The 27,073-nt window shown below is 35.5% G+C and overlaps 1 protein-coding gene across 3 annotated transcripts in view; it reads right to left on the reverse strand.

The window, feature by feature from the left end:
- The window catches only part of CDH12 (cadherin 12), a 1,137,115-nt gene that overhangs the window by 418,741 nt on the left and 691,301 nt on the right, over positions 1 to 27,073 (reverse strand).

The raw sequence follows: 27,073 nt of genomic DNA on the forward strand, positions 1-27,073 counted from the left end.
GATTTATTATTGCACAATTTCTGTTGGTCAGGAGCCTGCCACATTTTGGCCAAGTCCTCTTCTCAGGGTCTCATAAGGCTATCAGGGTGCTGGCCAACTGCACCCTCATCTAGAGGCCTGACTACAAAAAGACTGGCTCAAAGGCCCCCCAGAGTGTTGGCAGCGTTTGTTTCCTTGTGGTTGTAAGATTGAGGTCCCTCTTGCCTCACTATCACTCAGCTGGCAGTGACCTCACCTCCTCCAGGTTGCTATCAGGTTATGCCACAGGCCCCTTTCATTTCTGTAATAAAGAACTGCCCTCATATTGAATCCATATAACACCTCAGATTTCTCTGATTTCCCTTCTGCTTTCAACTAGACAAATTCTCTGCTTATAGAAAGACTCATGTGATTAAATTGTGCTCTATTTTAAGGTCAAGTGTGCTGTAACATGACCAAATAATGAGAGTAAAATCTATTATAGTGACATTCCCTGGAATTATGCAGGAGGGAAACTACTGCTGGAGGGGTAATCTTTGGGGCCAACTTAGACTATTGATTATTCCATGTTGAAGGAGAGCTGGCATATAATTAGAGAGCTAAGAACTGTCAATATCTCAACACCTAAAAAAATAAAAATTGTAATTGTATTTAAAATGTTAGGAAACATAGTTAGAAATTTAGGGTTTCAAGCAGATATAAAAATCTTTTAATCATGCTACCACCTAATTACAATATTAGATAAAGAAGAACAATTAAGCCTAGTCTATATGTTAGAGAAATATAGTAATGTTTTCAGGAATGATTTATTATGTGCAGACTTTGGGTTATTGGAATAGATCATTGAACATAATATGTTTTAAAGTACTTAAAAAATTTTATAAATAAAGTTATTTTTATACAGAACAGAAATAGTTGATATTCAATCAGAAATACTGTATTAGCATAAGTCATATGTTTAAGGAAATATATTCCTAAACAATAGGAAGAAACACAGGCAACACTGATGTAAAAAAGATTTATAGACATGAGCTGCATGCACTTGGTTTATGGACTAGAATTCTATGCCTTCTAGAAGCAGAAAATACGCAACGACTCATTCTGCCTTATGGCCATTTCAGAGCTTTTAATCTAATAAAACCTATATGTCAGCCAGTAGCATGTCAGGGTCTCATTACTCTGCTTCCTTAGAGCCTGATATGGGAGGTTAAGTCCCTGCACAAATGTACCCCTTGGGGTTCCCTGAGGTGGAGCCGTGCAGGTTTGCATCTTTGCTTACTGATATAAAAAAAAAAGATAACATTAAATATTCTATTCCTGTTTTCACTTATGCGTTCATTAAGAATGATGAAAGTGGGAACTGTGTGGCATGGCCTAGGAATTGTGCATGAGCACACTCTATTTTACATGGCTCATCAGAGGTCAGTTTCTAACCTTCTTCTGTCTGTAGATAACCATATCACCTAAGCTTTCTCAGAGATGAAAGGTATACCACCTAACTTAAATGGCCCAACTAATGAGCCATTTAAGAGGTACACTTAATTTGCATCTTAATGAGAAAAAATATGAAAAGAAGAATTAATAGAGATTTCTCAAATAAAATTTAATGAGCATAATTTTTATTATTGAACAATGTTTGCCTATAAAGTCTTACTCAACTTGATGAAAAAATGCTAAGATACATGTTAAGGAGTCCTCATTTTAACACTTTATAAAATTGTATATACATATACTTAAGAAAGAAAAATAATGGCGTATTTGCTGTCTTTAAATCATTGAGAAAAAAATAAGACTACATGTGTCATTTAATTTAGCTAAAGAAGGAAGGTGACTGAAAAATACAGTTTTCACATAAGATACTAAGTAGCCGGCTGGGTTTTGCTAATGTTCCCAAATTTGAAATCATTTTAAAAAGAACACTCTAATGAGCACCAGACAACTGAGAAGTTTTAAAATAAAATTATAACTGCACTTAATCTCACATTGTCTCCTTAGCCTTTTGACATTTTAATTGCTGTGCCATTTTTCACTGAGATGGCAAGCATTTTTTATATACGCATAATGTAGCCTGTGTTAATGCGTATTGATTAAAGTAGATAGTGATGCGAGGATGTTGGAATTTTCCCCACTGTGACCCTATCGAATGTTTCTCTCTGCTCTTTTTGTTTTCTTTATAACCAGAGGGGGAAGAAAAGCATGTATTTTGCAACAAGTTTCTATGCTATCTGAACTCTAGTATGAATAGGTGAAAAATGACATGTTTAACAAAAGAAAGACTAGAAAGCATCTACATCACAAACTTGTAAGTCTTTCATTTCTGCATTGGAGACACTATAGGAAAATCAATAACTTCCTTTAAGTCTAGTGATCTAGCTGCTTACAAGAAATTTACATCTCCCTGACAGGCAGTTTGTAAGGTCTGGTTCACCTGGGTCACAGGAGTACACATAATTTGCATCTTGAGCAATTTCTCTCTTTCCTTCTACCTGTTCCATGAGGAAAGAAGATTGAACCTGGTCATAAAGAGAATCTCATTACGTCTTGGCTGAGAAGAGTAATTTTGTAGGTGTTCTTGGAGTGCAAGAGTATCATATAATGATAATATCTTCTCATAGCTCTTCAGACCTATGCACACACCAGGAAATGAAAGTAACATACACCCAGGCACATTTGAAGCTTCTGAGCTGTCATTCGCCAAATGAAATTTAAGTGTTCCATCAAAGTCATTTGGAAATATGATCTCAAGATGGATATCCAGATTCTTTGCTAACAAAAATATACAAGAAGATAGACATTTAGCTTACCTCTCAAAATCTGAAAAAAAAATTCCCCTTCTATTTTATTCTGCCCTTCAAAATACACAAGATCTGAATGTCAAATAAATGTTTACATTATGATATGCTAATAATGCCTGGCATATATTTTCCTAGTTAGTTCTGTAAGCTCAGTTAAAAATAAATAAAAACCAAGGAGGAAATGCTGAAAACTTTTTGAATAAAAAATAGAATGCAATAGCATTTAATTATAGTTAAGTCTTTAATATGCTTATTTACATCTCACATACTTTTAAGCATGGGTCTATTTGCAAATTCATCTAAATAAATATTTGGCATGAAATCTAAATCCACTTTATTCCAATGTTTTTTTTCCGGGATAAAGATTATAATGAGATTCAAATGTAATAATTTTCATCTTGTATTCATGAAAATAATTGTCTAGTTTTAAATGAATGTATTATTACAATTCACTATGTTGTATTCATACCTAGTCGTGAGGTCCTCATATATAAAATAGAGGGAGAGTACAACTTTAAAGTGTTTTATATATCTATTTCATATTTTTTCTCTTTGCAATTTGGGATGAATCTCCTTAGACAAATGGTTATGTTATTAAAGCACCAACATTAACCTAGAAAAGGCTATTTAGTACTACTTAACTTGATTACTAATCACCCTGGCCTCAGTAGCCCACCATATCTTGCAAAGTATTCTGAAATAGTATTGGTGATAAACACCATTTGGAAAGGAAAAATGGCTGTGTCTGTGTTTTTACATGCACGCTCCCCTCATTATTTTTGCATATAATAAAATAGAGATAATATTTACTGAGCATTTATCACAAGTCAGTTGTCTTGTTAAGTGATGCAGAAGCATTTTCTATTAGTCCCCAGAAAACCATTTGGAGGTTGGTACAACACAGCTCCATTTTATCAAAGGATCCATTCATGAAGACCTTGTACTCACATAATGAAAGATTAATTTCCTGCAGGAGCAAATAAAAAGCTGAATGGGGGTGTTCTTTAGAAATATCACAGTGATAATTCAGCTTGATTTAGAATGAATTTCTAAACCTATCTCTGCTGCACTATATTTGGTGGCTTGCTTCCCAATATTAGCCGTGTACACCTTATTTTTATATCATTATGACAGAATACACTTTTTGTTTGCATGATGACAATACATGTTTAAATAAAAGTCTATGCAACAGCAAAAGCACTCACAGGTATTCTGATCCACTTCAACAACTGCTTGATTCACAATATGTTGACAAATTAGCTCAGGTCATCATTTATATTATCTAATGTACTAGTGCTACATACAAATAATAAAAACAAGAGTTATAATGGTGTCCATTCAGCTTTGAAATTCTCTGACTCTTCATAGTAGCTTTGCATTATTTTAAAGTTAGCATATAAAAAAAACTTCATTATTTAAACATTTGAACATAGTTAAATTGTTGGCATTGGTTCCCCTATTTTTGGAATATACAGGTTCCTGAAAAGGTCCATAGTTTTAGCACAGTAGACTTTATAGCAGTGGTGAATTTTGAGGGAGAAAATAGATGAGGAATGTCATGCGCAAAACAAAGACCTAGTAAAAAATCAGCTAGAAGAGAAAGAAACTATCAATGCACACCACTCAACAGCAAGGACAAAAGAGAGACAGGACAAGAGAGGATCTGTTGACAATGGTACACAAAGAAGGAAACAGAAAGAAAATACTGATTTTCAACTCTGGTTTAATATGGTGACTTTTTATCCAACTTCCTTAATGTTGAAAATGAATAGTTTTCTCCAAACTTCTTAAGATAATGAGGATATGCCTACACATTTTCATTAGAAAATGGTACATGGGTAAAATTTTCTTTAATGTTTTGTAGTATGGCAGCATGTTTTTCTGCCAGGTATATTAATAAAACCATATTATATTACGTCTTTTCTGATCTATAATTATAGCTTACATGGTTCAGATGAATTTCCTCTCTGGCAGCTCTCTGATTAACTTAATCGCTACTGATAAACACTATCGCTAATTTTTTACCCACCAAATAAAATTTTTCATCTTAATGCATTTTGTCTGCATTGCACATATTTAAATACTCAATAACTACCACAGCAAAAACTCACTTCGGTTTTTACCTTGTAGACAAATGGCTTATCTATTTAGCTTAAATGCATAAACTTTGTTACAGCGTTATCAACTGGATGAGTTTAAATATACTGGAGTCAGGTTTACCATGACATAATTTAAATAGTTTAATAGTTCATTAACAAGATATTAACAAGATCAAAATTATTACTCCTTACTGAAAAAGGCAGCTCTATATATAAGGACATAGTCAAGACAGTAGCAAAACGTGTCTGTGTGTGTGCACGCATGCATGTGCATGTGTGTGCTTGCGTGTGTATGATTCTTTAAGGTAATGTTAGAGACAACAAACAGTAATAGACGGAATAAAAATAAAATATGTACCAGGCCAATGAAAATTAGAAAAACTTCACCTATCTATTGTAATATATGTTGCTCTTCTGTTCTGGCTCAAACAGGTACGTGTTCCAGAAAGCTGCAAAACTTCTCAAAGACTCTTCAATTCAATAGGGTATCCATCATCTGACCCATTCAGTTGAGATTGAAAATAGATTCAGTCTGGCAGAAAAATGTCCACAGAAGGCTTTTCTCTTTTTTTTTCTTTTTAGAGAAAAACAAGATAAAGCAAAACAAAATAAATTATTGACATGCTGTTTTGGATATGTTAGATGTGTTTCCCAAGGGACACTGTGGTATCTTCGTGGCTGGATATTTTCAGAACATCTCAGTGTATTTTCTTATTTACTGCCCTTGGTTCTCCTAGACTTTTGAACATTGAGTAGTCACATGAATGTCATTTAGCAAAAGGAGGTGAACCAAGTAAATCATTCTCTGAGGTAAGGAAGTCCATGGGAACTGGCCTTACCTCACAGAAACAAACCAAAATCAATTGTAATATTAATCTTGGTGCATTCAGGCTGCTATAACTAAAATAGCATATACTGGGTAGCTTATAAACAACATAAATTTATTTTTAACAGTTCTAGACGCTGGGTAGTTTAAGATCAGGGTGCTGGCTGATTTAGTGTCTGGTGAGGGCCCCTTTCCTGCTTTGTAGGTCACATCTTTTGGCTGTGTCCTGTGTTCTCACATGGTGAAAGGGACCAAGGAGCTCAACTCCCTTGGGCCTATATTCTAAGGGCACTAATCCTGTTTATGAATGCTCCACCCTCATGACTAATCAACTCCTAAAAGATGCTACCTCCAAATACTATCACCACAGGGGTTAGTTTTCAACATACAGGTTTGGGGGGAAAGCAAACATTTAGATCATGGCAATATTCAATATCAGAAGCAGAAGATGATTCATGCTAGAGGGTCCTCGACAACTGTGTTTGGGAAAGTAATGCATGGCTCTACACAGAGTCTCTGCCTGGCCCTCATTTAACACTCATGACCCTTGGAATGCACATGCTCTGTGACCTTGCCCAAATCCTGAAGCTTTCATTCCATAATTTAAGGGGAAGATACAAAAGTGTATAGAATTGAGCTGTCATAGAAGCTTCACTATTCTCATCCTCTCTCTTCTCATTTCTTATATCTCAACTATGAGTGTTAATCCCAATGAGCCTTTGTCAACACTCTATGTTATGGAGTTCCCCTAAACCTTTTTGTTTCACCTCTCCTCTTCGGTCCTGTGTTCTGAAAATTAAAGATAAAAATTTTAGATGATTTAAGAATCCTTATGAAAAAATGAGCTAACTCTGGAAACTTAAAATACTAAAACACTTAAAAGAGAGTATCATATTGTAAGAATAATCAAAAACAACCTAAAGAAAAATATCTGGCTGGGCATGTTAGCTCACACCTGTAATCCCAGCACTTTGGAGGCTGTAATGGGAGGATCACTCAAGCTCAGGAGTTCGAGACCTGCCTGGACAACATAGCAAGACCCTGTCTGTATCATAATAATAATAATAATAATAATAATAATAATAATAAATTGCCAGACACGGTTGCATGAGCATGTAAGAGGCGGAGGTGGGAAGATTGGATGAGCTCAGGAGTTCAAGATTGCAGCGAGCTATAATTGTCCCATTGAATTCCAGCCTGGATGACAGAACAAGAACCTCTCAAAAGAAAGGAAGGAAGGAAAAAGATGGGGAAGGAAGAAGAGAGAGAGGGAGGGGGGAAAAGAAAAAAATCCAAACACCTCAAGTGTGGTTAACTGCAGTTGGGAATTCAATTTATATTTGAGCTTTCTGAAAGCTGAGATACTAGATAAATATATATTTTAAAAATAACATGCATAATAACTTTATTACATTTATTTGTAAAGACACATACGTTTATCATAGAATGGGGGATTAACCTTTCATTAAACTGCTCTTGTCGAAGTCACTACAACATTCACTTCCCAGCCATGTCTGTATAATGACTTCTTATCAGTTTATGTTGCTTCAGCATCCATTTTGAATACTAGTATTGCTTTCTCATACTAGAAGTAGGGCTCAGTAACCCTTGACACAGTTTTTCACCCTACAGCATTCCCAAAGGGCTGAAACTGGTGGTCATATATAAAAATTTAGAGGCATCTCTTCTGCCTAGCAGACTGAACGCTGCTTTCTTGCCCCTTTCTTTAAAGGGACCATTCAGTCATTTGTTCTGAACTTTGAGGGCCCGCACCCTAATCTTTATATAGTATGCTAGTTGCCACCTGTTTCTCTCTCTTTGTCTGACTCTTCATTTCTGCCTGCCACGACTCCAGGATAAAGAACTGCCCTCCAGACTCATTATACCCTCCCACACACCCTTACTTGGATCCTGGAGTCTGCAAGTAAAAGTCTTTCAACTTGTTCCTTATTTTGGTGTTACATTAAATTTGCACTTTCCATCTGAAGAATCAGGAGCTGTCTCAGGTTGGGTTTTCCCTGGAACACTGGGGAGAATACAAAGTCAAGCTCCCAATGCCAAAGTGTTGACCAGGCAGGCATAAACTAGACACAGGTCAGACAAGAATCACAGGCGGCTTGCCAGTGTAAGTTTTCCCTGGTCGCAGGTATGATGTGTTTATTTTTAAAAATAACATCATGCATATATTAAGTTTATTTGTAATAAACTTACAAATAAAGTTTGTAAACACCCACATCAAACTCCTCATCTTTTGCCTTTAGTGCAGGTTTGTCAGCTGTTCTAGTACTGGACCCACAATTTAGATGGGGCTCTGACATCATGGAATGTTTTATTTCCCTTAGGTAGCTCTCAATACACCCTATTATGCAGGCTATTCCTTGGCAGTCTCTTTTGTTGGTTCTTCCTCTTCCCTCTCACCTTTTTTTTTTGAGACAGTCTCCTCTTTCGCCCAGGCAGGACTGCAGTGGTGCGATCTCTGCTCACTGCAAGCTCCGCCTCCCGGGTTCACGCCATTCTCCTGCCTCAGCCTCCCGAGTAGCTGGGATTACAGGCGCCCGCCACTGCACCCGGCTAATTTTTTGTATTTTTAGTAGAGACGGGGTTTCACCATTCTCTTGACTTCGTGATCCACCCACCTTGGCCTCTCAAAGTGCTGAGATTACAGGCGTGAGCCACCGCGCCCGGCCCCCTCTGACGTTTTAATGTTGCATCTCAAGGTTCAGTCCTCGGCCATCGTTTATCCTGTTTATACACATTTGGTTGGACTTCTCATCCAATGTCAGGACTTTTAATATCCTCAATATGATGACAACTTCCAAATACATATTTCCAGCCCAGACTCCCTTCATTCCTGTATATTGCATGTACATAACACAAAGAATCACGTATCAATATTTACCACTTGGATGTCTAAAATGTATCTCAAACTTGGCATGCACAAAACTGCACCTTCAATCCATGAAAACACACACACACACACACATCTATTTGTAGTCTTACCCACTTCAGTTGACATTCACAACCATTCACACCAAAATTTTTTAAGTTGTTCTTGAATTTTCTTTTCATTTTACATGCTACACCCATTCCATGGGTAGAATACTGCCCCAAATATTCATAATTTGAACATTTTCACCATCTTTGTTAGAATTATCCTGACATGAGACACCATTGTCTCTTGCCTGAACTATTGCCATTTGTAACAACACCCAGGATCACATTGTCAATGACGTTCCCAAGAATTAGAAATTTGATCCAGTATTGAGCTTATTAATAATTTCAAGGGTACATATAAATGCATAATACAGGTGAAGCAGGAAGAATTCTATGACAACCAGTATGACTCCCTAGGTCATTTTTTCATCTCACCGTGATGTCTCTTTCAAGTAATAGATGAAATTTCTAATAAAGTACTTGGTCACCTCACTTACAAAGAAAAAGCCATTTAGATTATAGAACATCACAATTTCATACTCATATAGTTACATAATTCACATTATGTTATCCAGGAAGTATGTCCCATGAATCTATAGATTCCAGGTTTATTTACCAGAAGCAATTACAGAAGAAGCAAGTACATCCTGCCCAAAACTTTTCATAGTAAAGACTCTCCTCCTAGTGTTACCAGGGGTCCTTGCTCTCAGAGCTCCCAAGATGGTGGTGGGCCACTTCCAAAATGGTGGGGGGCCACTTCCAAGATGGTGGCAAGCCTCGTGTTCTCTGACCTGGCATTCTTGGCCTCAAGATTCCAAGGAATGGAATATTGGGCCATGCGGTGAATGTTATAGCTCTATTAGAAGTCGTGGGTCACAGAAGGGAACCGTGGAACCCAGTGACTAGTGTTCAGCTCAATTAGGATGAACCCAGGCACTTAGCGGTGCAGGAACAATGGCAAGACTTTAACCCGATGGGGAGCAACAGTGGGCGCCTGGCTGGATCAGGAGCACAGCAGGCACCCTGCTGGATCCTGAGGGATGGAAGTCAGAGGAGGGTCTGTGACAGCGGCAAAACAGCAGTGGTGGACAGCGAGTGAAAGCTCAGCTCCAGCGGTAACAAACACGGACCAGAAGAGTGCAGTTGCAAGATTTAATAGAGTGAAACAGAGTGAAAACAGAGCTCTCATACAAGGAGAGGACCCCAAGGGGGTTGCCAGTTGCCTGCTCCAATGCCTGGGTTTATATCCCGATCCTTGTCCCTCCCACTGTGCTCTCAGGCAATAGATGATTGGCTATTTCTTTACCTCCTGTTTTTGCCTCATTAGCATTTAGTGAGCTCTCTGATTGGTCAGGTGTGAGCTCAGTTGCAAGCCCCGTGTTTAAAGGTGGATGTGGTCACCTTCCCAGCTAGGCTTGGGGATTCTTAGTCGGCCTAGGAAATCCAGCTAGTCTTGTCTCTCACTAGCACAAACCATGTAGTTTAATTGTCAGGAGGTCTGTCATTAAACATGACAATGTTTAATGGGAGATTAGACTTCTCACTGAATGTGTTTGTTTCCCAGGAGCACTGCCTTGCGAAAGGGAATTAATTCATCATTTCATCGCAGACCTGCCGTGTAAACATTTTCATCTCACTGCATAACAATGTCTCTGCTTTCACTCTTGGCCCCGACATTCTATTCTGAACACAGCAGCCAAAGGGGCTGGTTAAAATGTTGGTGTGATCATGTCATTCCTTTGCTCATCACCCTGCAACTAATCCACATTTCATTCAGGGTAAGAGTCAAACTCCTGACAATGGCCCCCAAGGCCCCACGTGATCAGTTCTTGTTACTTCTCTGAGTTCATCCTCTGTCAATCTCCCTTCACTTTCTCCATGACAGGCACACTAGCCTCGTAGATGTTCTGTGGATTTGTTAGGTGTGTTCCTGCTGTGCTTTTCATAGATACACACAGTGACAATTCCTTTACCTCTTCTAAATCTTTTCTGAACTCTTACTTTTTCAATGGGTGAATGCTTGATGACCCTATTTAAAATTGCAGATATCCACCCTCCCAACACACACACACATACACATACACATACACATACTCACACACACACACACACATACTCACACACACACACACACACACACACAGACATTCCAAGCATTTGTGGTCAACACTCTTTCTGTGTTTCACTTGTTTTTTCCTTATGTCAGAGGCCTTTGAACCACAGCAACTCCATCTTGAGTAGGGGCTGGGTAAAATAAGGCCGAGACCTACTGTGCTGCATCCCCAGATGGTTAGGCATTCTAAGTCACAGGATGAGATAGGAGGTCGGCACAAAATACAGGTCATAAAGACCTTGCTGATAAAACAGACTGCAGTAAGGAAGTCAGCCAAAACCCACCAAAACCAAGATGGCGACAAGAGTGACCTCTGGTTGTCCTCACTGCTACACTTCCACCAGCACCAGGACAGTTTACAAATGCCATGGCAAGATCAGGAAGTTACCCTCTATGGTCTGTAAAGGGGAGGCATGAATAATCTGAATAATCTACCCCTTGATTAGTATATAATCAAGAAAATAATATTATACTAATCAAGAAAATAATATACAAACAAGCAACCATCAGCCCTCAGTGCTGCTCTACTCATGGAGTAGCCATTCTTTTATTCCTTTACTTTCTTAGTAAACTTGCTTTCACTTTACTCTGTGGACTCACCATGAATTCTTTCTTTTGTGAGATCCAAGAACCCTCTGTTGGGGTCTGGATCAGAACCCCTTTTCAGTAACACTTATCAATTATCACTTTTTTAAAAAAAATACATAATGGCTAGTTCGTATCTTACACTGCTAGAATGCAAGTTTCAGATATGCAAGGATATTTATCTCTCTTGTTTGTTGATGTATCCCAAACCCCTGGAAGAGGACCTAGTTAGATAGTAGCTTCTAAGTATTTTTTAATGAATATCTGACTGCACTGGGAATTATATAGCTGTTCATTTATATCGGACATCTGGTCATCCCTTGAATAGAAGTCAATGGGTTTTTTTGCTTATGCCCATACCATATTGTCTGGTAGTTAGTTCAGATGATTTTCCCTAGAATATATTTCTCTTTAAAATATTTTCTCCTTTTAAATTACCAGCAACCAAATTAAGATGCTTCAAGTATTTTGCTAAAAAGATTTTAAAAGTAGGTCAATTAGAATAAATCCAAAGAATAGCATTTTTACTATCATGCACTGCCAATTTCTTATATGGCACAAGTTTGCCAAATTATGCAAAAATATGTACACATGCTTTTAAAATATTTTGACAGATTAAAAACTACATAGTAAAACAACTGTAAAATGATTACAAAGAAAAGCTTCATTTCATAAAAATGCTGTTGCTCTAATATACCAAATTTGAGATACATTGTTAATTCAATGCTCATAATTGAAAAAATTCTTACTTTTAGAAATGATCACTCCCTAGTGAGACAGAATATATCTTACATTTTTTTAAAAAAAGGAAAAAATGACTGCAAAAGTCAGTTTGAACCCAGTTGAAGTAATCATTTAACTGATAAGTAATACTCTGTAAATATCTATTTCTTCAGTTTCAGAAGAAACTTCAGTTGTTGATCTTCAATTCCTATGTTTTATATGAAAATATTTTGAAAAGAAGTGTTTTCCAACTGAGCATAATAAAGGAGGCTAAACATGATTATTCACACTTTGCAGTAATATACCTTTGACAGGCATGAAACATACATATGGATGAGAAAAGAGAGACCTCAATTTGTTTAGATTAGGCCCATTTCAATCAGCAGGAGAAAACATATATAAGAATGGATGTGGTTTGTGAAACACTGTGTTAGAATCTCTCTGTTTATATTCTGAAGGATGCTAGTCACATGAATGATTTTAAGCAGCAGAATAAATAAATGCCAATCAAGTAAATCACTCACGAAGAACCAAAGCATTGCTGAAAGAAAGATACCCCTGGGAATTGGAATGACCTTACCCTGCCAAACCAAAGCGGATTGAAAAGTTTAATGCCATGGACAGATTTTGACAGTGGTAATGGTATTGGTGTCCTTGGCTTGTTCCTACTCTGGGGAGTTATAACTTTAAAAGCTTTGATTTTTGTTCATCATGACAAGTTCTTCAAATACATAGCTCTTCGGACTCAATGGCTCTGCCATGCCCCATTTCTCTTCTGCAGGCCTGGAATCAACTATGAGAAAAGAAACCACGGCCATATATATTTTTCTAAGACATAATTTAAAACTATAATTCTGCTTTGATACTTATAGATACTATAAATTTATAGTGCTATAAATAGTTAATAACATCATGATGAGTATTAAATACTCTTATTTTACATAGATTTGGCTATTTTCTTTTATGATGTATTATGTCTGTGACTCCCTTAGGTCTGCTTTGTTAATGACATTAAAGTTAAGCTTTGAAAATCCATATTCCATTTCTAATAGCTTTCCTCTGGCACATGAGTACACCTGATCTAAAGGGTGACATCATGCTTTACTTTCTCAATCATCTTGATTTTCCTCAAACTCTGGTCAAAACACCACCATTAGATGGACACATTTTCCATTGTTTCTATAAGGTTCTTTTTCCTCTCAATACGTATAACTGCCACATATAGCAACTGAAGGATGATAAGAGAATTTTCATGGCACCAAAGGTGAGAAGCTGAGGATTGTCAGAGAAAGGTGGAAGTTTTTATTTTTCTTTTTTTTCTTTTTTGATTCACTGTAGTTCTGTACCAATATTATCTTTGTCCTAGCTGAGCATGCCTCCTAACTTTGTGGAATAATGTGCTATATGTTCATGTGCATAAAGATAATATGTATATTTATAGTATGCATTAATTTGAATGAATCAAAATTAAAATTGTGACTTTTTTTCTCATGTCCCCTCTTCCATTATTACACTACTAGTCCTCTCTAAACCCACTAACACTGTCCATTTTTCTGAATTTGATTCCAGAGTTAGAGCTCAATTCTCTGCCTAATATAGTATTTTCTGTTTATATAGTGATTGATCATATATTTTGCTCTTGTCAGAAATCTTTGATGGACTTATGCTGCATAAAAGTGCTGAAGGAAGAAGTCATTTAATTTTAAAATAATTTGTTTACTATGCATTAGAGTCTAACAAAGAGAGATAGATACACATTTATGGTAATAATGCTTATTTCTCTCATTTCCTTCTCATTGTATTAAAACTAAGAGCAAATAAGCACAATTCGGCTTTTGTTTGTGTGATTTTTACTTTTCAACTTCTTTCCATCCTGACTCTCCTTGCAGCTTTCACATATGGACACATATTATTTGTGTTGAACATGATTCAAATACTGTTTTGAGTTATGTTGTACAATGTCTGATATATGTCATATATAAAAATAAAGGGTCTAATATATCCCTTCAAAGAATAATCAAAGTAAGTAATGTGTGCATGGGGCACACACTGTTCAAATAAATACCACAAAGAGACAGCAGTCTTTGCTGTGAGGCACACATCTTCCCTGGTGACCTCCCCTTGACAATAACTACGCTCCACTAAGGATGAATAAGGATCATTTCTTTTTCTCTCAGATGAGAAAACAGTACAACTACACTAGATGCATTTATCTTTTGTCTTTGCAGCTGTCCTCCTGCTTCTTTGTCCATCCAATCTCTATTTCTCTAATTCAGACCTGCTCATTTCCCTCTCCTCTTGTCTATGTCTGTCTGCCTGTCTCCCTCTCTCTCTGCCTTTCTGTCCTATTTTTGCCTCTCAATTTCTCTCTACTTTTGTTTTCTTTTGGTTTGTCGTTCTTTTTTTTTCAGTTTATCCTCTTCTACCCATATTTATATATGCATATAAAGAGATACAGAATTTACACTTTATAAGTTGAACTCATTTCTGTTCTGCTCTCTTGCATAGTAAAATATCAATCACACTAACCTGCTTACTGAGCCAAAGTTCTTCCTTACAGTTGAGAAACCTTCTATGCGTCTAAAAATGAACAGTTGTATCCGTAACAGTGACAGCATGCATTTGATTTGCATAGTGCCTTTTCAGTCAAACTGTTATGCAGCCTAGTTAGACCTCTGACTTTAAGGATGCAAACAGAATTGTTTAACACAATGACCTTGACGAGCCTCACAGTAAAGTCTCATTCTGAGAAAATCACACTTGAAAGATAAAATAATTTACACCTAGCATTCTAGAGTATAATTACACCCATGATCCACATTACTTTTCAGGGCTGAATCTATGGCTACATTTTATAATGCAAGGGGAAAAAGAGAGATAGAAATGATTGTTTGTGGAATGCATATCACTGACTAAGCACAATGCTAACTGATATATAATATCTCATTGTATTCTCTGTGTCACATGCTTCCTTCTGAGTTACCTCTGTTTTATACAGGAGAAAACCAGAGTTCTAAAATAGTACATTAACTTGTTTAAGGTCATAGATTTAGGAAGTGGTATTTTTGAGATTCCATCCTGAGCCTTGTGTACTGAAAATATAGGTTCCATACTTGTTAATATATGTCTTCCATATATTCCTATGAGAGTCCTATTTCTTAAAGTTATATAACTTTACTGCTTATTAAAAATACACCTAATTGAAATAAACCACTACACTTTTATTTGCCATTACAGTCTTTGGATTAATTTTCCAAAAAGCTAACACCTAGCAAATTGCGAGAGGTTGAAATGTGTAGTTGAATAATAACACACCTACAAAGGCAGAAAGCTGAATGTCCCTCAGAATAGTAGAAATAATTACTGGGGCTGTGGAGGGGGAATGATAATAGCCAGACCTGCTTCTCTTGAATATATTTTATTGAAGATATCAATATTCAAAGGCAAAAGGTAATAATAATGATCAAAAACTTTAAGTTGTTCTGGTTTTCTCAATGTATTTTCTAGGTGTGTCAGTTTGAGGGAATTGAAGGTATTGAATAATTCAATTGAATTTTCACATTTCACATACTAACATTTCCTGAATACTTTTAAGGCAATTGTACTTCTTTGACATTTTTAAGGCTAACAACAATCCTAAATTGTAGATATAATTTACTGTAGTTAAATAAATGATTACCTGAAGCTAGGAGGGTTTGTTTTACGTTCACTTAGAGAAATGGCAATTCAAATGATGAGTTAACTTATATATATGTGTCTTTTTTAAATTTTCAAATTCAGTGCTTTCCTCTAATTATCGTTTTTCCCAGTCTACTTCTGAACCCACTTTTCTATGTCAAAGTAATATGTCTCAGTTAACATTGTACAATCTAACGTCTGGCAGCAGAACCACAAATTCACTGAATTTGGGAGCTGGTGCCACATTTTTTGTGATAATTATGATCTTAATAGTATGACTTTTTTCTAACTTCCAATTATATTGAACTTTAAAATTAACATTTATCTTATTTTACTTATTTGGTCCATAGCTACTGTTAAGTAGAATTTTAATTAAGCAGCAGTTGGTAGCAGTTAGTTTTAAGTTGTTAGAATTCGTGATCATCTAAAACCCAAATGTTAGAAGATCTATGCTTAAAAATAGGTGCTGTCAGAGGTCCACAAATACTTGGGTCTTTTTGCCAGTTTTAACAGTTAAAATTAGATATGCTTCCATGTTATTTAGAAAGAAACAATCCAAGAATATCTAGTCCAAGAACTTGCATGGTCCACTGAACAGCATCATTGACAAGGAATCAGGCCTTTGCTTCTATTCCTGGCCACATGCTGCAAAAGTCATTCAGATTTATCATGCAGATGACTGGCTTTGCATATCCGTATCATTATCACTAACGCTGAGATAACAATTCTGACTTACCACACAGGAATCTGTAATGGTTAATTGGATAATGTTCGTTAAGTGCTCCCAGCTACTTAGAATAAATGTACTAGATGGCTATTAAGCATTGTTATTATAAGATGTTGCTTAGATGTAATACCAGTGACTGACTGCTCCATAGTTATGAGGAAAATTACTTCCTCTGATAATATGAGCGTAATACATATTGATTTAAAATATACATTCTTTGGCATATATTTAGACTTTCCAAATGAGCTAAGCAAAGGGTGGCCTTCTATATGGTTTGTTAGTTGCTTATTTAAGAGTGCACACTATCTGTGTGGCACTTTTATAAGCACTTCATCCTTACAATAATACTGAATGCCAATGATATATCCTCACTTTTTATAGGAAGGACACAGAAACATAAATGCCTTGCCTGAGGCCACACAGCTAGTAAGTGGTAGGGTCAGAACCTAATCCTTTTAAAATTGGCTTCAAACCACTCATGCTTAACCACTCCCTTAGACTGCATGGCTCCTATATTTACATTTGTATTGTGTTTATCCCTTTGCTCAAGAAAGTGGAAGTGTTTGGTTATATATCACCTGGAAAACTTGCTGATCTATCTTTTTAAAGACAAATTGTGCAAGGTTAATCCAGGAAGATCCCCTAGGGAAAATCAGTTAAGGAAGGATTGAGATATAAAGAAAGCAGGTGTAGGAGTGAGAAAGGTAACCTGAGGTCCTTGTCTATGTACAGGTGTCATCACTTCCTATTAATTGGGGAAGATATTTTAAGTTCATTGTGATTTTGAATTTAGATGCCTCCAATTTTTTGAAAATGCAGAAAACAAATTACAGAAATGCTATGTGAAGTTATAGTATCTGGGAAAAAGAACAAATATTTTCTTCTCTAATGTTTCATCAAGTGAAATGATTTGGGCTGTAAATAAAGCACTAGTACAATATATTTTCAATGATAAAAGAAATTATCATCTCTCCAAACAAGACATCCAACGCAAACTGACTTAATTTTAAATTCATCACCTCAACAACATCATCAAGGATCCACACTTTTTCCCTCTTTCTTCACTATACTCCTCAGCATGTTACCTGAGCCTCTTATCTCCTACTTGAAGATGACTGAAGCAGCTCCATCTACCAATTGACACACATCAGGATCTACAAGAACAAGAACTCAATCTTCCTTGTTTCTCTCTTAAAGCCCCACAAGAAATCATTTCCCTTGTACCTCATTGGCTGAAACTTTGTAGCATGTTTGTTCCTAAAACAAATAACAAGAGGACTAAAAGGTTCACAGTTAGCTAAATTAGTCAAGATTCACTTCTTTCATCAGGAACTGGGAGGTCTCTTTCCTTAAATATCATTGCTTTGTGAATGAATGTGGTTTTTGGAACATAAGTCAGTCTCTAAACAGGGAAGAGGGATGTCTATTGGGTAGATGACTATATACTGTCTACTGTTACTCTTATATTTTATTGAATGCATTTCCTTTTTTTCTCTATTTTTTAATATTTGCATGGTGAGAATGAATTCATTTAATTGATTTTAAATTTAAATATATATTAATGCAAATTTTACATAGCAAAATGAAAGAAATTTTTAGTTCATTAGATGCTGTGTCATTGTATTGTACTGAATTTTCTCCTAATTTTGTAATTCTGAGGATGACCCACAACCCATCTTTTCTCATACTCAAATACAGACATTACGCAAGACTCTAATCAGAACCAATGACATTTTTGTCTGGTTTGTATTTTCTTTTAGATGTCAAATTGACATGTAAGGATTAACATATCCACAAAACAAACTTTATCAAACTAGGCTGCCCATTTCTATGTTCTGTCCTCTGTAATACATCATTTACATTTTGCCTTATTGACTTTTATTTAGCATAATACTTTTGGTAGTGGTGGTGGCCTGTGTGTACATGTATGTACATACATGTGCTAAATGTACACATTTAATTACATATATATGATTTATGCTATATAATTTATATAATTTAAATTTTATAATTCTATAATTTATGTAATTATATAATATAATTTACATTTTATAAATATATAATTTATATATTTTATATAATATAATATAATTTATGAAATTTATAGAATTATAATACATACTTTTATATAATATAAATATTATTAATACATATTAATAAATATTTCAAATGCTTTAAAATATTCGAAATAACCTGTATATAGAATTAGACTTAGATATCTAACTCTTATATAGGATTAGGCTTGGATATCCCAGACATCCAAGTACAATCCTATATACAGATTAGATATTCAAATATTTTGAAGACTTACTTCGATTTTTACAACCTTGGTTAACTCTTCCTTTCTATGAGATGGTATGATGTAATTTTCACTACTTTTATTATACTGTTTGTCTGCTGTGTGCTGTAGCTATTCATATACTAAAATTGTTACTCCTACCACATACACTGTGATAGTAAAAGCACAACTAACACTTACATAATGTGTAATTTCCTTAGTATTTTCGATGTTACCATAATTTTTTGCAATGATAATTAGTATTTTATGATACAGTATGCTTAAAGAAATGTGGAGAATGCTAGTCTAGAAAAAATGGTTGAGGCTGTAAAAGCCGATATGCCACATGCCACTCCAAGTGGCATGGAGATAGTATGCTGCATTTCCCAAACATGTTTGGCCAGGAATCACTTTTGGTTATACTCATAAATTACTAGTATTCTGTGAAACACATTAGGTGAATATAAGTTTTGTGATTTGTAATGCATGCAATGCTTTAGGAATAAATATTATTTCATTTTCACAAAATATTTGAAGTAAGTAGATCAATAATTGTTAGTATCCTCATTCTATAGATGACAAGGTTGATGTAAAAAATGTGGCACAAGTTTCATTGGAAATTCAAAATAAAATGTCCTCAACTTCGACTAAATCCTGTGTTGTCTTCATTACACTAAACACATGCTTATAGCTCTACTTCTCTCATATTTCTTTCAGCACCTTGGACAGTACCTTGAACTTTGTAAATACTTCAAAAATAAAACTTGCTTCAAATTTCATCTAATTTAATAGTAAGTTACAATTAAAGCAAAAACAAGAAGTATGACTATGTCCCTAATAGTTTGTCAACACATTGATATAACAAAATAGTTTGTTTCATCAGTTCAAGATCCAATGGCATTTCTAAAAGCTTTTCAAACCTATAATTAAGTTTTGTTTTTTAACTAAACTACAAGCTTAGAATTTAGTGAAAAATCAGGCAGAAATCATGAATTCGAAAATATGTCCTGACATACCTTTAGGTAAGAAATGGAATGATTAATATAGACCGACCATAATGAATACAAATGGAGTTCTACCTGTTCTATTAAGTGAACCACAGGAATCAGTCAATACCATTTATCTTGAGGACAAGTAAAGACTGAGTCAAAGTACACTAAAAAGAGGGTATATTAATGTGGATTTCTAATTAACCGAATCCACCACACTCTGGTCATCAATGATAAAAAGTTGCAAATATGCTTTATATATGCACAACCATACAGATAACTAATGTCAACTCAATTTGCAAAGCTATAAATTTTAATGAACTGTCTTTAAATTGTATTAATTTTGAAAGAAATTTTGCTGTGCCAAGAATATAAGACACTAGCAACCATCTCAAGGCTCTAATGACTCTATTTATATTATTTATTAGTCTTCTGCATTAATGTTATTATTATAAATGTCCTATACCTACTTACCTAGAGTTAAGTGAATATTTTAAAATAAATATTAATGAATTAAAATATGTATTAAATGCCTAATTATTTAGTACATACAAAAACCCTCATTCTTAATCAATTACATTTCAGATTTAAAGAAATGTTTTTACTTTGTGAACTGTCTCATAAATAAATTTAGTTCTCTCTTTTAGGTTTAATAAGGTTTCTAAACATGCCTGGTTTAACAGATTATCAGTATTTGTTACACACTGTGTGTAATAGCATTAATTTAGAAAATTTAATGTACAGACACATTTTTCTTCTTCACAAATAGTAAACCATCTATCCATTTCAGATGTAGAAAAAATTATTTAAAGCAAAATATGGTAGCTTCTTCTATGTCTATCAGGTTATTCTGTTAAATGCCAGAAGGACTCAGAAGTTCAGGATCAAATGGAAAGCTGATATAAATCTATTTGGAAAACTTGAGGATGAAAAAAAAATACATATATACATATATGAATGCATTTCTTTGCTTATTTCCCAGGCTTGAGTTTTCCTAACTATCAGAAGGAAAGGTACATTTTTTATAACCAAAATTAAGAAATATATGATGTTAATTAAAAAGAATAGAAAATAAAATAATGCAGCTAAAGATTTATAGGTTGAATGGGACACGCCTGTAAAAGGAATCTGTATAGGTGGTATATATGTAGGTCAACCTACAATAGAAAGCGTGAATGCTGATGGCAGAATGAAGTCTAATCAGGGTAAGGAGAGAAAATTCTAGAACCCCTGATGGCTCATCTCCTCCACCCTTTCAGTGACTTAGCAAGAAACTGAATCAGCTCACCTGAACTAGCGCAATAAATAGGACCAGAGGCTGAGCTCAGGAGCTTTCTCCTTTTAACTCGGCCACTTCCTAAACCAAGAAGCACCAATCATCACAGGGTTACTAGATGTTTATTTTCTTCTTTTCTCCACTCCTAAAAATGTGTAGATCATTATAGGGCTGGTATCTCCTTCCTGGAACCCTTTCTGTGCTGAATCCAGTCCAGCTCAATCTGCTTTAACATGTCTCTATGGATTATTGAGCAACAGGGGCTCATTTGAGTCGTCCTAGTTCTCAGTGTATACATTATCTTCAAATAAACTCTATCTCATATATACACTTCAGGGTATTAGTGGTGTGAATGCCCATATCATCCTTATAATCCAGGACAAACTTTGTATATCTGAATGCAGTGGCAAGATTTTCACTTTTCATATTTGAATGAAAGATTCAAAACCACGTAAACATGTAAATCCCTTAATTGTTTTGTTGCTTTGTTTCTTTTTTTGAAAGTCTGTCTCCAGATTAAGTTTAACTGATCAATATATAGTATCTTAATCCATGTGTTTTAGGAAACAGCCTTTCTGATACTTTAAATAGCTGTGTTAAGATGATCACGTTTGTTATATAACATTCTCTGCTCAATTATCTTCTATTTTGCTTTCTTCCTGCCTTCCTCACCTAAGTAAGCCAGCAGCTTTGTTTCTCATACCAAATGCTAGCTGTCATCTTTTTATTCCTTCCTTATCTATTCCAATAGCAGAGTCTGGTTAGTTCTACCCCAAATGTCTTTTCAATACTTGCACTTGGTATCTCTCCATTATGAATACTGTATTCCAAGCTACTGTCACTTTCTGCCTAACTGCCACCCTATCTTGTCTCTCTGCTTCTGCTCTCCTACCAGTCAAACCAGATCTCTTCCACAGGGGAGTGGGAGTGATCATTTAATCAGATCATACCACTCTTCTGCTAGGAGCATATCCAAACTCAGAGCCCTCACAGAGTTGGGGCACTTTCTACTTCTTTCACTTCCTCCTCTATCACCTCTGACTTCCCTCACTATCCTGCAGCCCCATTTGCCTGCAATGCCCTCCCTCGATATCTACATGCTTTGACTCTTTGCTCATGCGTCAACCAAGCTGCCATATGATCAGACAAGCCACCCACACTACTGATTCACACACAGGCATATGCTCATATCTGCTACCCTCCAACCCTGCCTTTTATGGTAATCAATAGTATTTATGATAACCTGACATAATATGTATTTGTTTCTTGCTTCACTGAATATAAATGGTATTATAAATGGAATGAAACAGGGATTTTGACTTCCTAGGTGGTTACCCTACCCTCAGTACTTAGTACGTTGCAGGCTTTGCAGAAATCCTGATTACTGGAAATGTTGACACAAATCACATGATTATTTTATGGTGAAATCAAAAATTTCCCTACCTATTTTTTTCATACAGAAGTGGCTTTGCTTTTTTCTCATTAATTGTATTTATCTTCTAAATGAAACGAAAATATATTGCAGAAACAGGAGTAAGTTTCCTGTAATTTGGGTGTGGGAATCCCTCTGTAGAACTTAGTGCCTGAAAACCTTGCTTCACGGGGGAAGGAATAATGAATCTCATGTTTAAATTATGTAGCACAAGTAGATATAGTATCAACCTACAAAATTTCACAAATTCTTTGAAAATCCAACTATTCAAAGAAAATCCATATTCAAGCACAGACTTTAATTTGGAGTTACCCTTCTATTGGATCTCTATATAGCTTTGAAACTGATTAAAGCTGGCTTTGATCTCTACATGTAGAAATTAATCACACATGGCTGGATCACGGCCATGGGGGCTGCTATTCTAGAGCAACCTCTCTCTGTGAGACTTGGAAAAATACGAGGCGAGCCACCCACCTATCACACCACCAAACACTTATATAGGCACACAACTGAGAGAGGGGTTGCTTCATGTGTTCTTTTCTCTAAAAAAAAAATCCTCTGGACATTTCTCTCTTAGCTTCAACGACTCTGTTGGTTTTTAAGTAGATAGAGAGATGGTTTGACAAATTAAAAGGTAGCTAGCTTACTAAACATAGCATGATGAACACTTAATTCCAATCATTAAATAATATTTTACCATGTTCAAATTGTGAAAAACAGACGATAGTAAGTGTAGATATCACTACTGATGGTGAAAGAAAGAGAAAGTAACACGATTGCTGTTGACTTCTCCAGCTGCATCTTCCCTCACTGGCATGTATCCACGCCGTGTTTCAGGAATACCAAGATATTTATTATTTCCTACATAGTCAAGGCTACCTCTCATCCCTTAGATCTAATTGGTTATGCCTCTCTGCCCAGCAGAATTTTAACACCTATCCTTTCTCATGCTAACTTCTATTTAGATTTCAGATTAGATCTCAAAGTTAAACTCCTTCTGATGTGGACTCAGCGCAAATACCATGGATACCAGAGATATCATTGACTTAATTATTCTTATGCTCATTAAAGCCTTCCTTGGGTTGTTGTGATAGATTATTGTGATAGGGGATATCAGATATCCTCAAAATTATAAATAGCTCTGGTATAAATAGTAATATTTTTGCAGAAAATTTACTTTTGAATATCTATGTATTTCTAATTTTTAAAACCACTTTTCTGTTATAAACAATGAACATTTCTTTATGCAACAGATGGTTTATTCATCAATCTTTGTGTCTTTTTCTGATTGTTTCTATTAATTAAACTCTTAGAAGCTGAAATTGCTAGATAAATGCTGTTAATATTTAACACATATTGTCAAGTTGCCATTCTGAAGAGTAACACCAATTCATACTCTTACCAATAGTCCTCAGGGTACCCTTTTCCTCACATACTGTGAACTCTAGGTATTATCAATCTTTTTAACTTTGTAAAACTGAGAGTCAAATAAACTTGTTGTTTCATGGTTCTACTATACCAAGAAAAGATATAATAGACACGAAAATGTTGGCATCATTATGAGTCTGGAATTAAAGCAACTTTCCCTTTCTGCTTTCTAATTTGATTTAAGGAATATATTGCACTTTAATAACAAATGCACTAAAATGATTTGCATTTGCAAATCTCTTTAATATTTTAACTCTGAAAAGACAGACTTGCACAATGGTTAAGATTGTGAGGTGAGGACTCAATTGGGTCTGAGTTCAAATTGAAGCATACGCACTTAAAACGCAGTTTTATCATCTGGCATACTAGGGTGATAATCCTTGCTCTTCTAGGATTAAAATGATCTCATAAATGTTGAGTACTGAAAGAAGTATTGGCACATAATAGGCAGTTAATAAATAGTAGCAGTGAGGAGACTCCTGGTAAACACAGCATTTCAAACTTATGTATTCTTCCAAACAAAACAGAATTCATCTATGTACATGGACATGTATTTCTTATGAGGTTTTCTTCCATAGACAATGAATATAAGAAAGCAAAATTAATTTGCTTGTGATTATTTGTGTTGTTATCAAGTATGGGTTTATGACATACTATAGAGTATTCTTTGGAGGCAGGTTAATTGCTTTCATCCAATAAGAGGAGATTTAGTACTATAAATAGAAAATGCTTAAAGCTTTTCAGAATTTGTCTTAAAAGTAATTAAATTTAAGTTTAAACTATGATATTTTGCTCATTATCGTAAAGTTGGAAGATAAATTAAAAGTTTCCGAAGTTAATTATTTTAATACAAATCTAAAATTCAATCATTATTCTTCTAAAATGCAATAAATTAAAAGATTGTAACAGCTTAAAGTTTACCTTAATAACAACTTTTTAGTTGATGGTACATAGCTCCTGTGGGTCAGAATATGTTTTTAAAGTTTCTCAATTTGATCACATTAGCATTTGCACTGGATAAAAATGAATAGTACCACAGAACTAAGCAAGGATTTCAGAAACAAATTCAAAATAAACTCACACTTGTGACTAAACAAATTGGCCTTCCATCTATTAATTTAGCACCTATAGAGTTCTAAACTTTAGAGATTTAGGAAGGTACTAAGAGTGGCAAATGTATGTAATCTGCATCTTAAAAAATAAGAAACATTAATTCACCAAACAGAGTGGTATTACCAAATAGAGGAAGCCACTAACACATGCAAACAGAGTGGGTAAATTCATGGTGACTTCAGAGTACTTGTGGTTGTTGTGTGGGAAGCCTAACATGGAAGATCATGAATCCAAGTCAGAAAGATAATTAAGGATGAATTATGTTAAGGAGATTAGATCTCATTAATTTCCCTCATTTATGAAGGAACTTGGACATTCTCAGAAATTTTCTGTCTCCAATAACATCTACTGCAAACATGGATCACATCATGAATGCCACAGGAAATAACCTAGATCATAAACCATTCGACTGCCTAATTTTGCTTTTTTTCCTACCTACCTCACCCTACAGCCACTCACTTATCCTCAGTCCTTTTAAATTTCAGCTCTAGTTTCAGGAAATGGCTTTGTTATCTACTTAGAGAAAACTGGACCTAATGATAGAGAATCAATTAATCTTTTCTTCCTGCAACCTACAACAAACTCACCTAAGTCTACAGTGGCCTAATTTTTTTTTTCCTTTTACAGTACATCAATCATCTATTTTTGTCTGTAAGACTATCCTTTTGCCAAAGTTTTCAATACTTAATACAAAAATCACAGTTTTTGATTCTTTTTTTTTTTTTTAATTTTTTATTTTATTTTTTTGAGATGGAGTTTCACTTCGTCGCCCAAGCTAGAGTGCAGTGGGGTGATCTCGACTCACTGCAAACTCTGCCTCCCGGGTTCAAGCGATTTTCCTGCCTTAGCCTCTGAGTAGCTGGGATTACAGGCAGGCACCACGATGCCTGGCTAACTTTAGAGACGGGGTTTCGCCATGTTGGCCAGGCTGGTCTCGAACTCCTGACCTCAAGTGATCTGTCTGTCTCAGCCTCCCAAAGTGCTGGGATTATGGGCATGAGCCACCGTGCCCAGCCAGTTTTTGAATTTGAATGCCCATAGAGAATACACTGCAGTTACCCACAGAATCTATAATTGTTTACTACTTTATATCTAGTTGTCTTGCTTGTGTTGAGTCACATTATTTGTTAGACATCAAAAGGCACATAATTTGGGGTACCCTGAATTACATTATCTCTTTGATGTATTTGACATTGACTACTTAACTAAATCCTTCCCCTGTGTATGTAAACCCCTTCACATTACTTACAAAAATGAACACACACACCGACCCTCTGTTGGACAGCAGTTCATCCTCTCTTCTCCCTCACAAGCAAAATTATCAAGAAGCATTGTATACCGTCTGAATCTCTGTTCATTTCTTTCTCTCCCACTAACATTTTCAACTGACTCTAATTTCCCTTCAGATTCCTGTTACTTATGAAAGTTGCTGATAGGGTCACCTGTAAAGTTCCATGTGAAAAAATCTAATAAACATTAACAAGCTTTTTTTTTTTTGCACTCATATTCCTAGAGATACTTGATGACCCCCTTCACCTTGAAAGTCTTCTCTCTCCTTTATCACATAGCAGTCCCCTATTCTCCTCAGCATTCTTCCCCATCCTCCTTTGCAGTCTCCTTAGACATCTCATCTTCTATGGAAACGTAAAATAGTGAAATTCTGAAAGACTCACCTTTGCCTTTTTTTCCTTAGAGATCTATATTCTCTCCCTACACAAGCACATTTATGTCTAGAGTTCTACTTGCTATTTTGTGCCAATGTTCCCAATATTTATATTTCAATCTCGGGCTCATTTATATTTTTTATTTCAAGATTCTTTTTAGTTTTATTCACATGCACTTAACAATTCCCAAATACGCTTTGGTGTTATGTTTTATGGCACATTTAATATAATGTACACAAGAGCAGACACTGTCATCTTGCCCTGTTTCTTCCATCAATATCTGTCATTTTTCTTTGTTCCTAATTTCAGGGAATGGTAATTTCCATTTCTGCAAATTAGACATCTGGGAGTTACCCTTGACCTCTCTCTCTCTCTCTCTCTCTCTATTTGATTCCTCTCTGCCCCGTTCCATCCATGTATGAGTACTCAAAATT

This window comes from Pongo abelii, chromosome 4, assembly GCF_028885655.2.
Source record: "Pongo abelii isolate AG06213 chromosome 4, NHGRI_mPonAbe1-v2.0_pri, whole genome shotgun sequence".
Classification (NCBI taxonomy): domain Eukaryota; kingdom Metazoa; phylum Chordata; class Mammalia; order Primates; family Hominidae; genus Pongo; species Pongo abelii.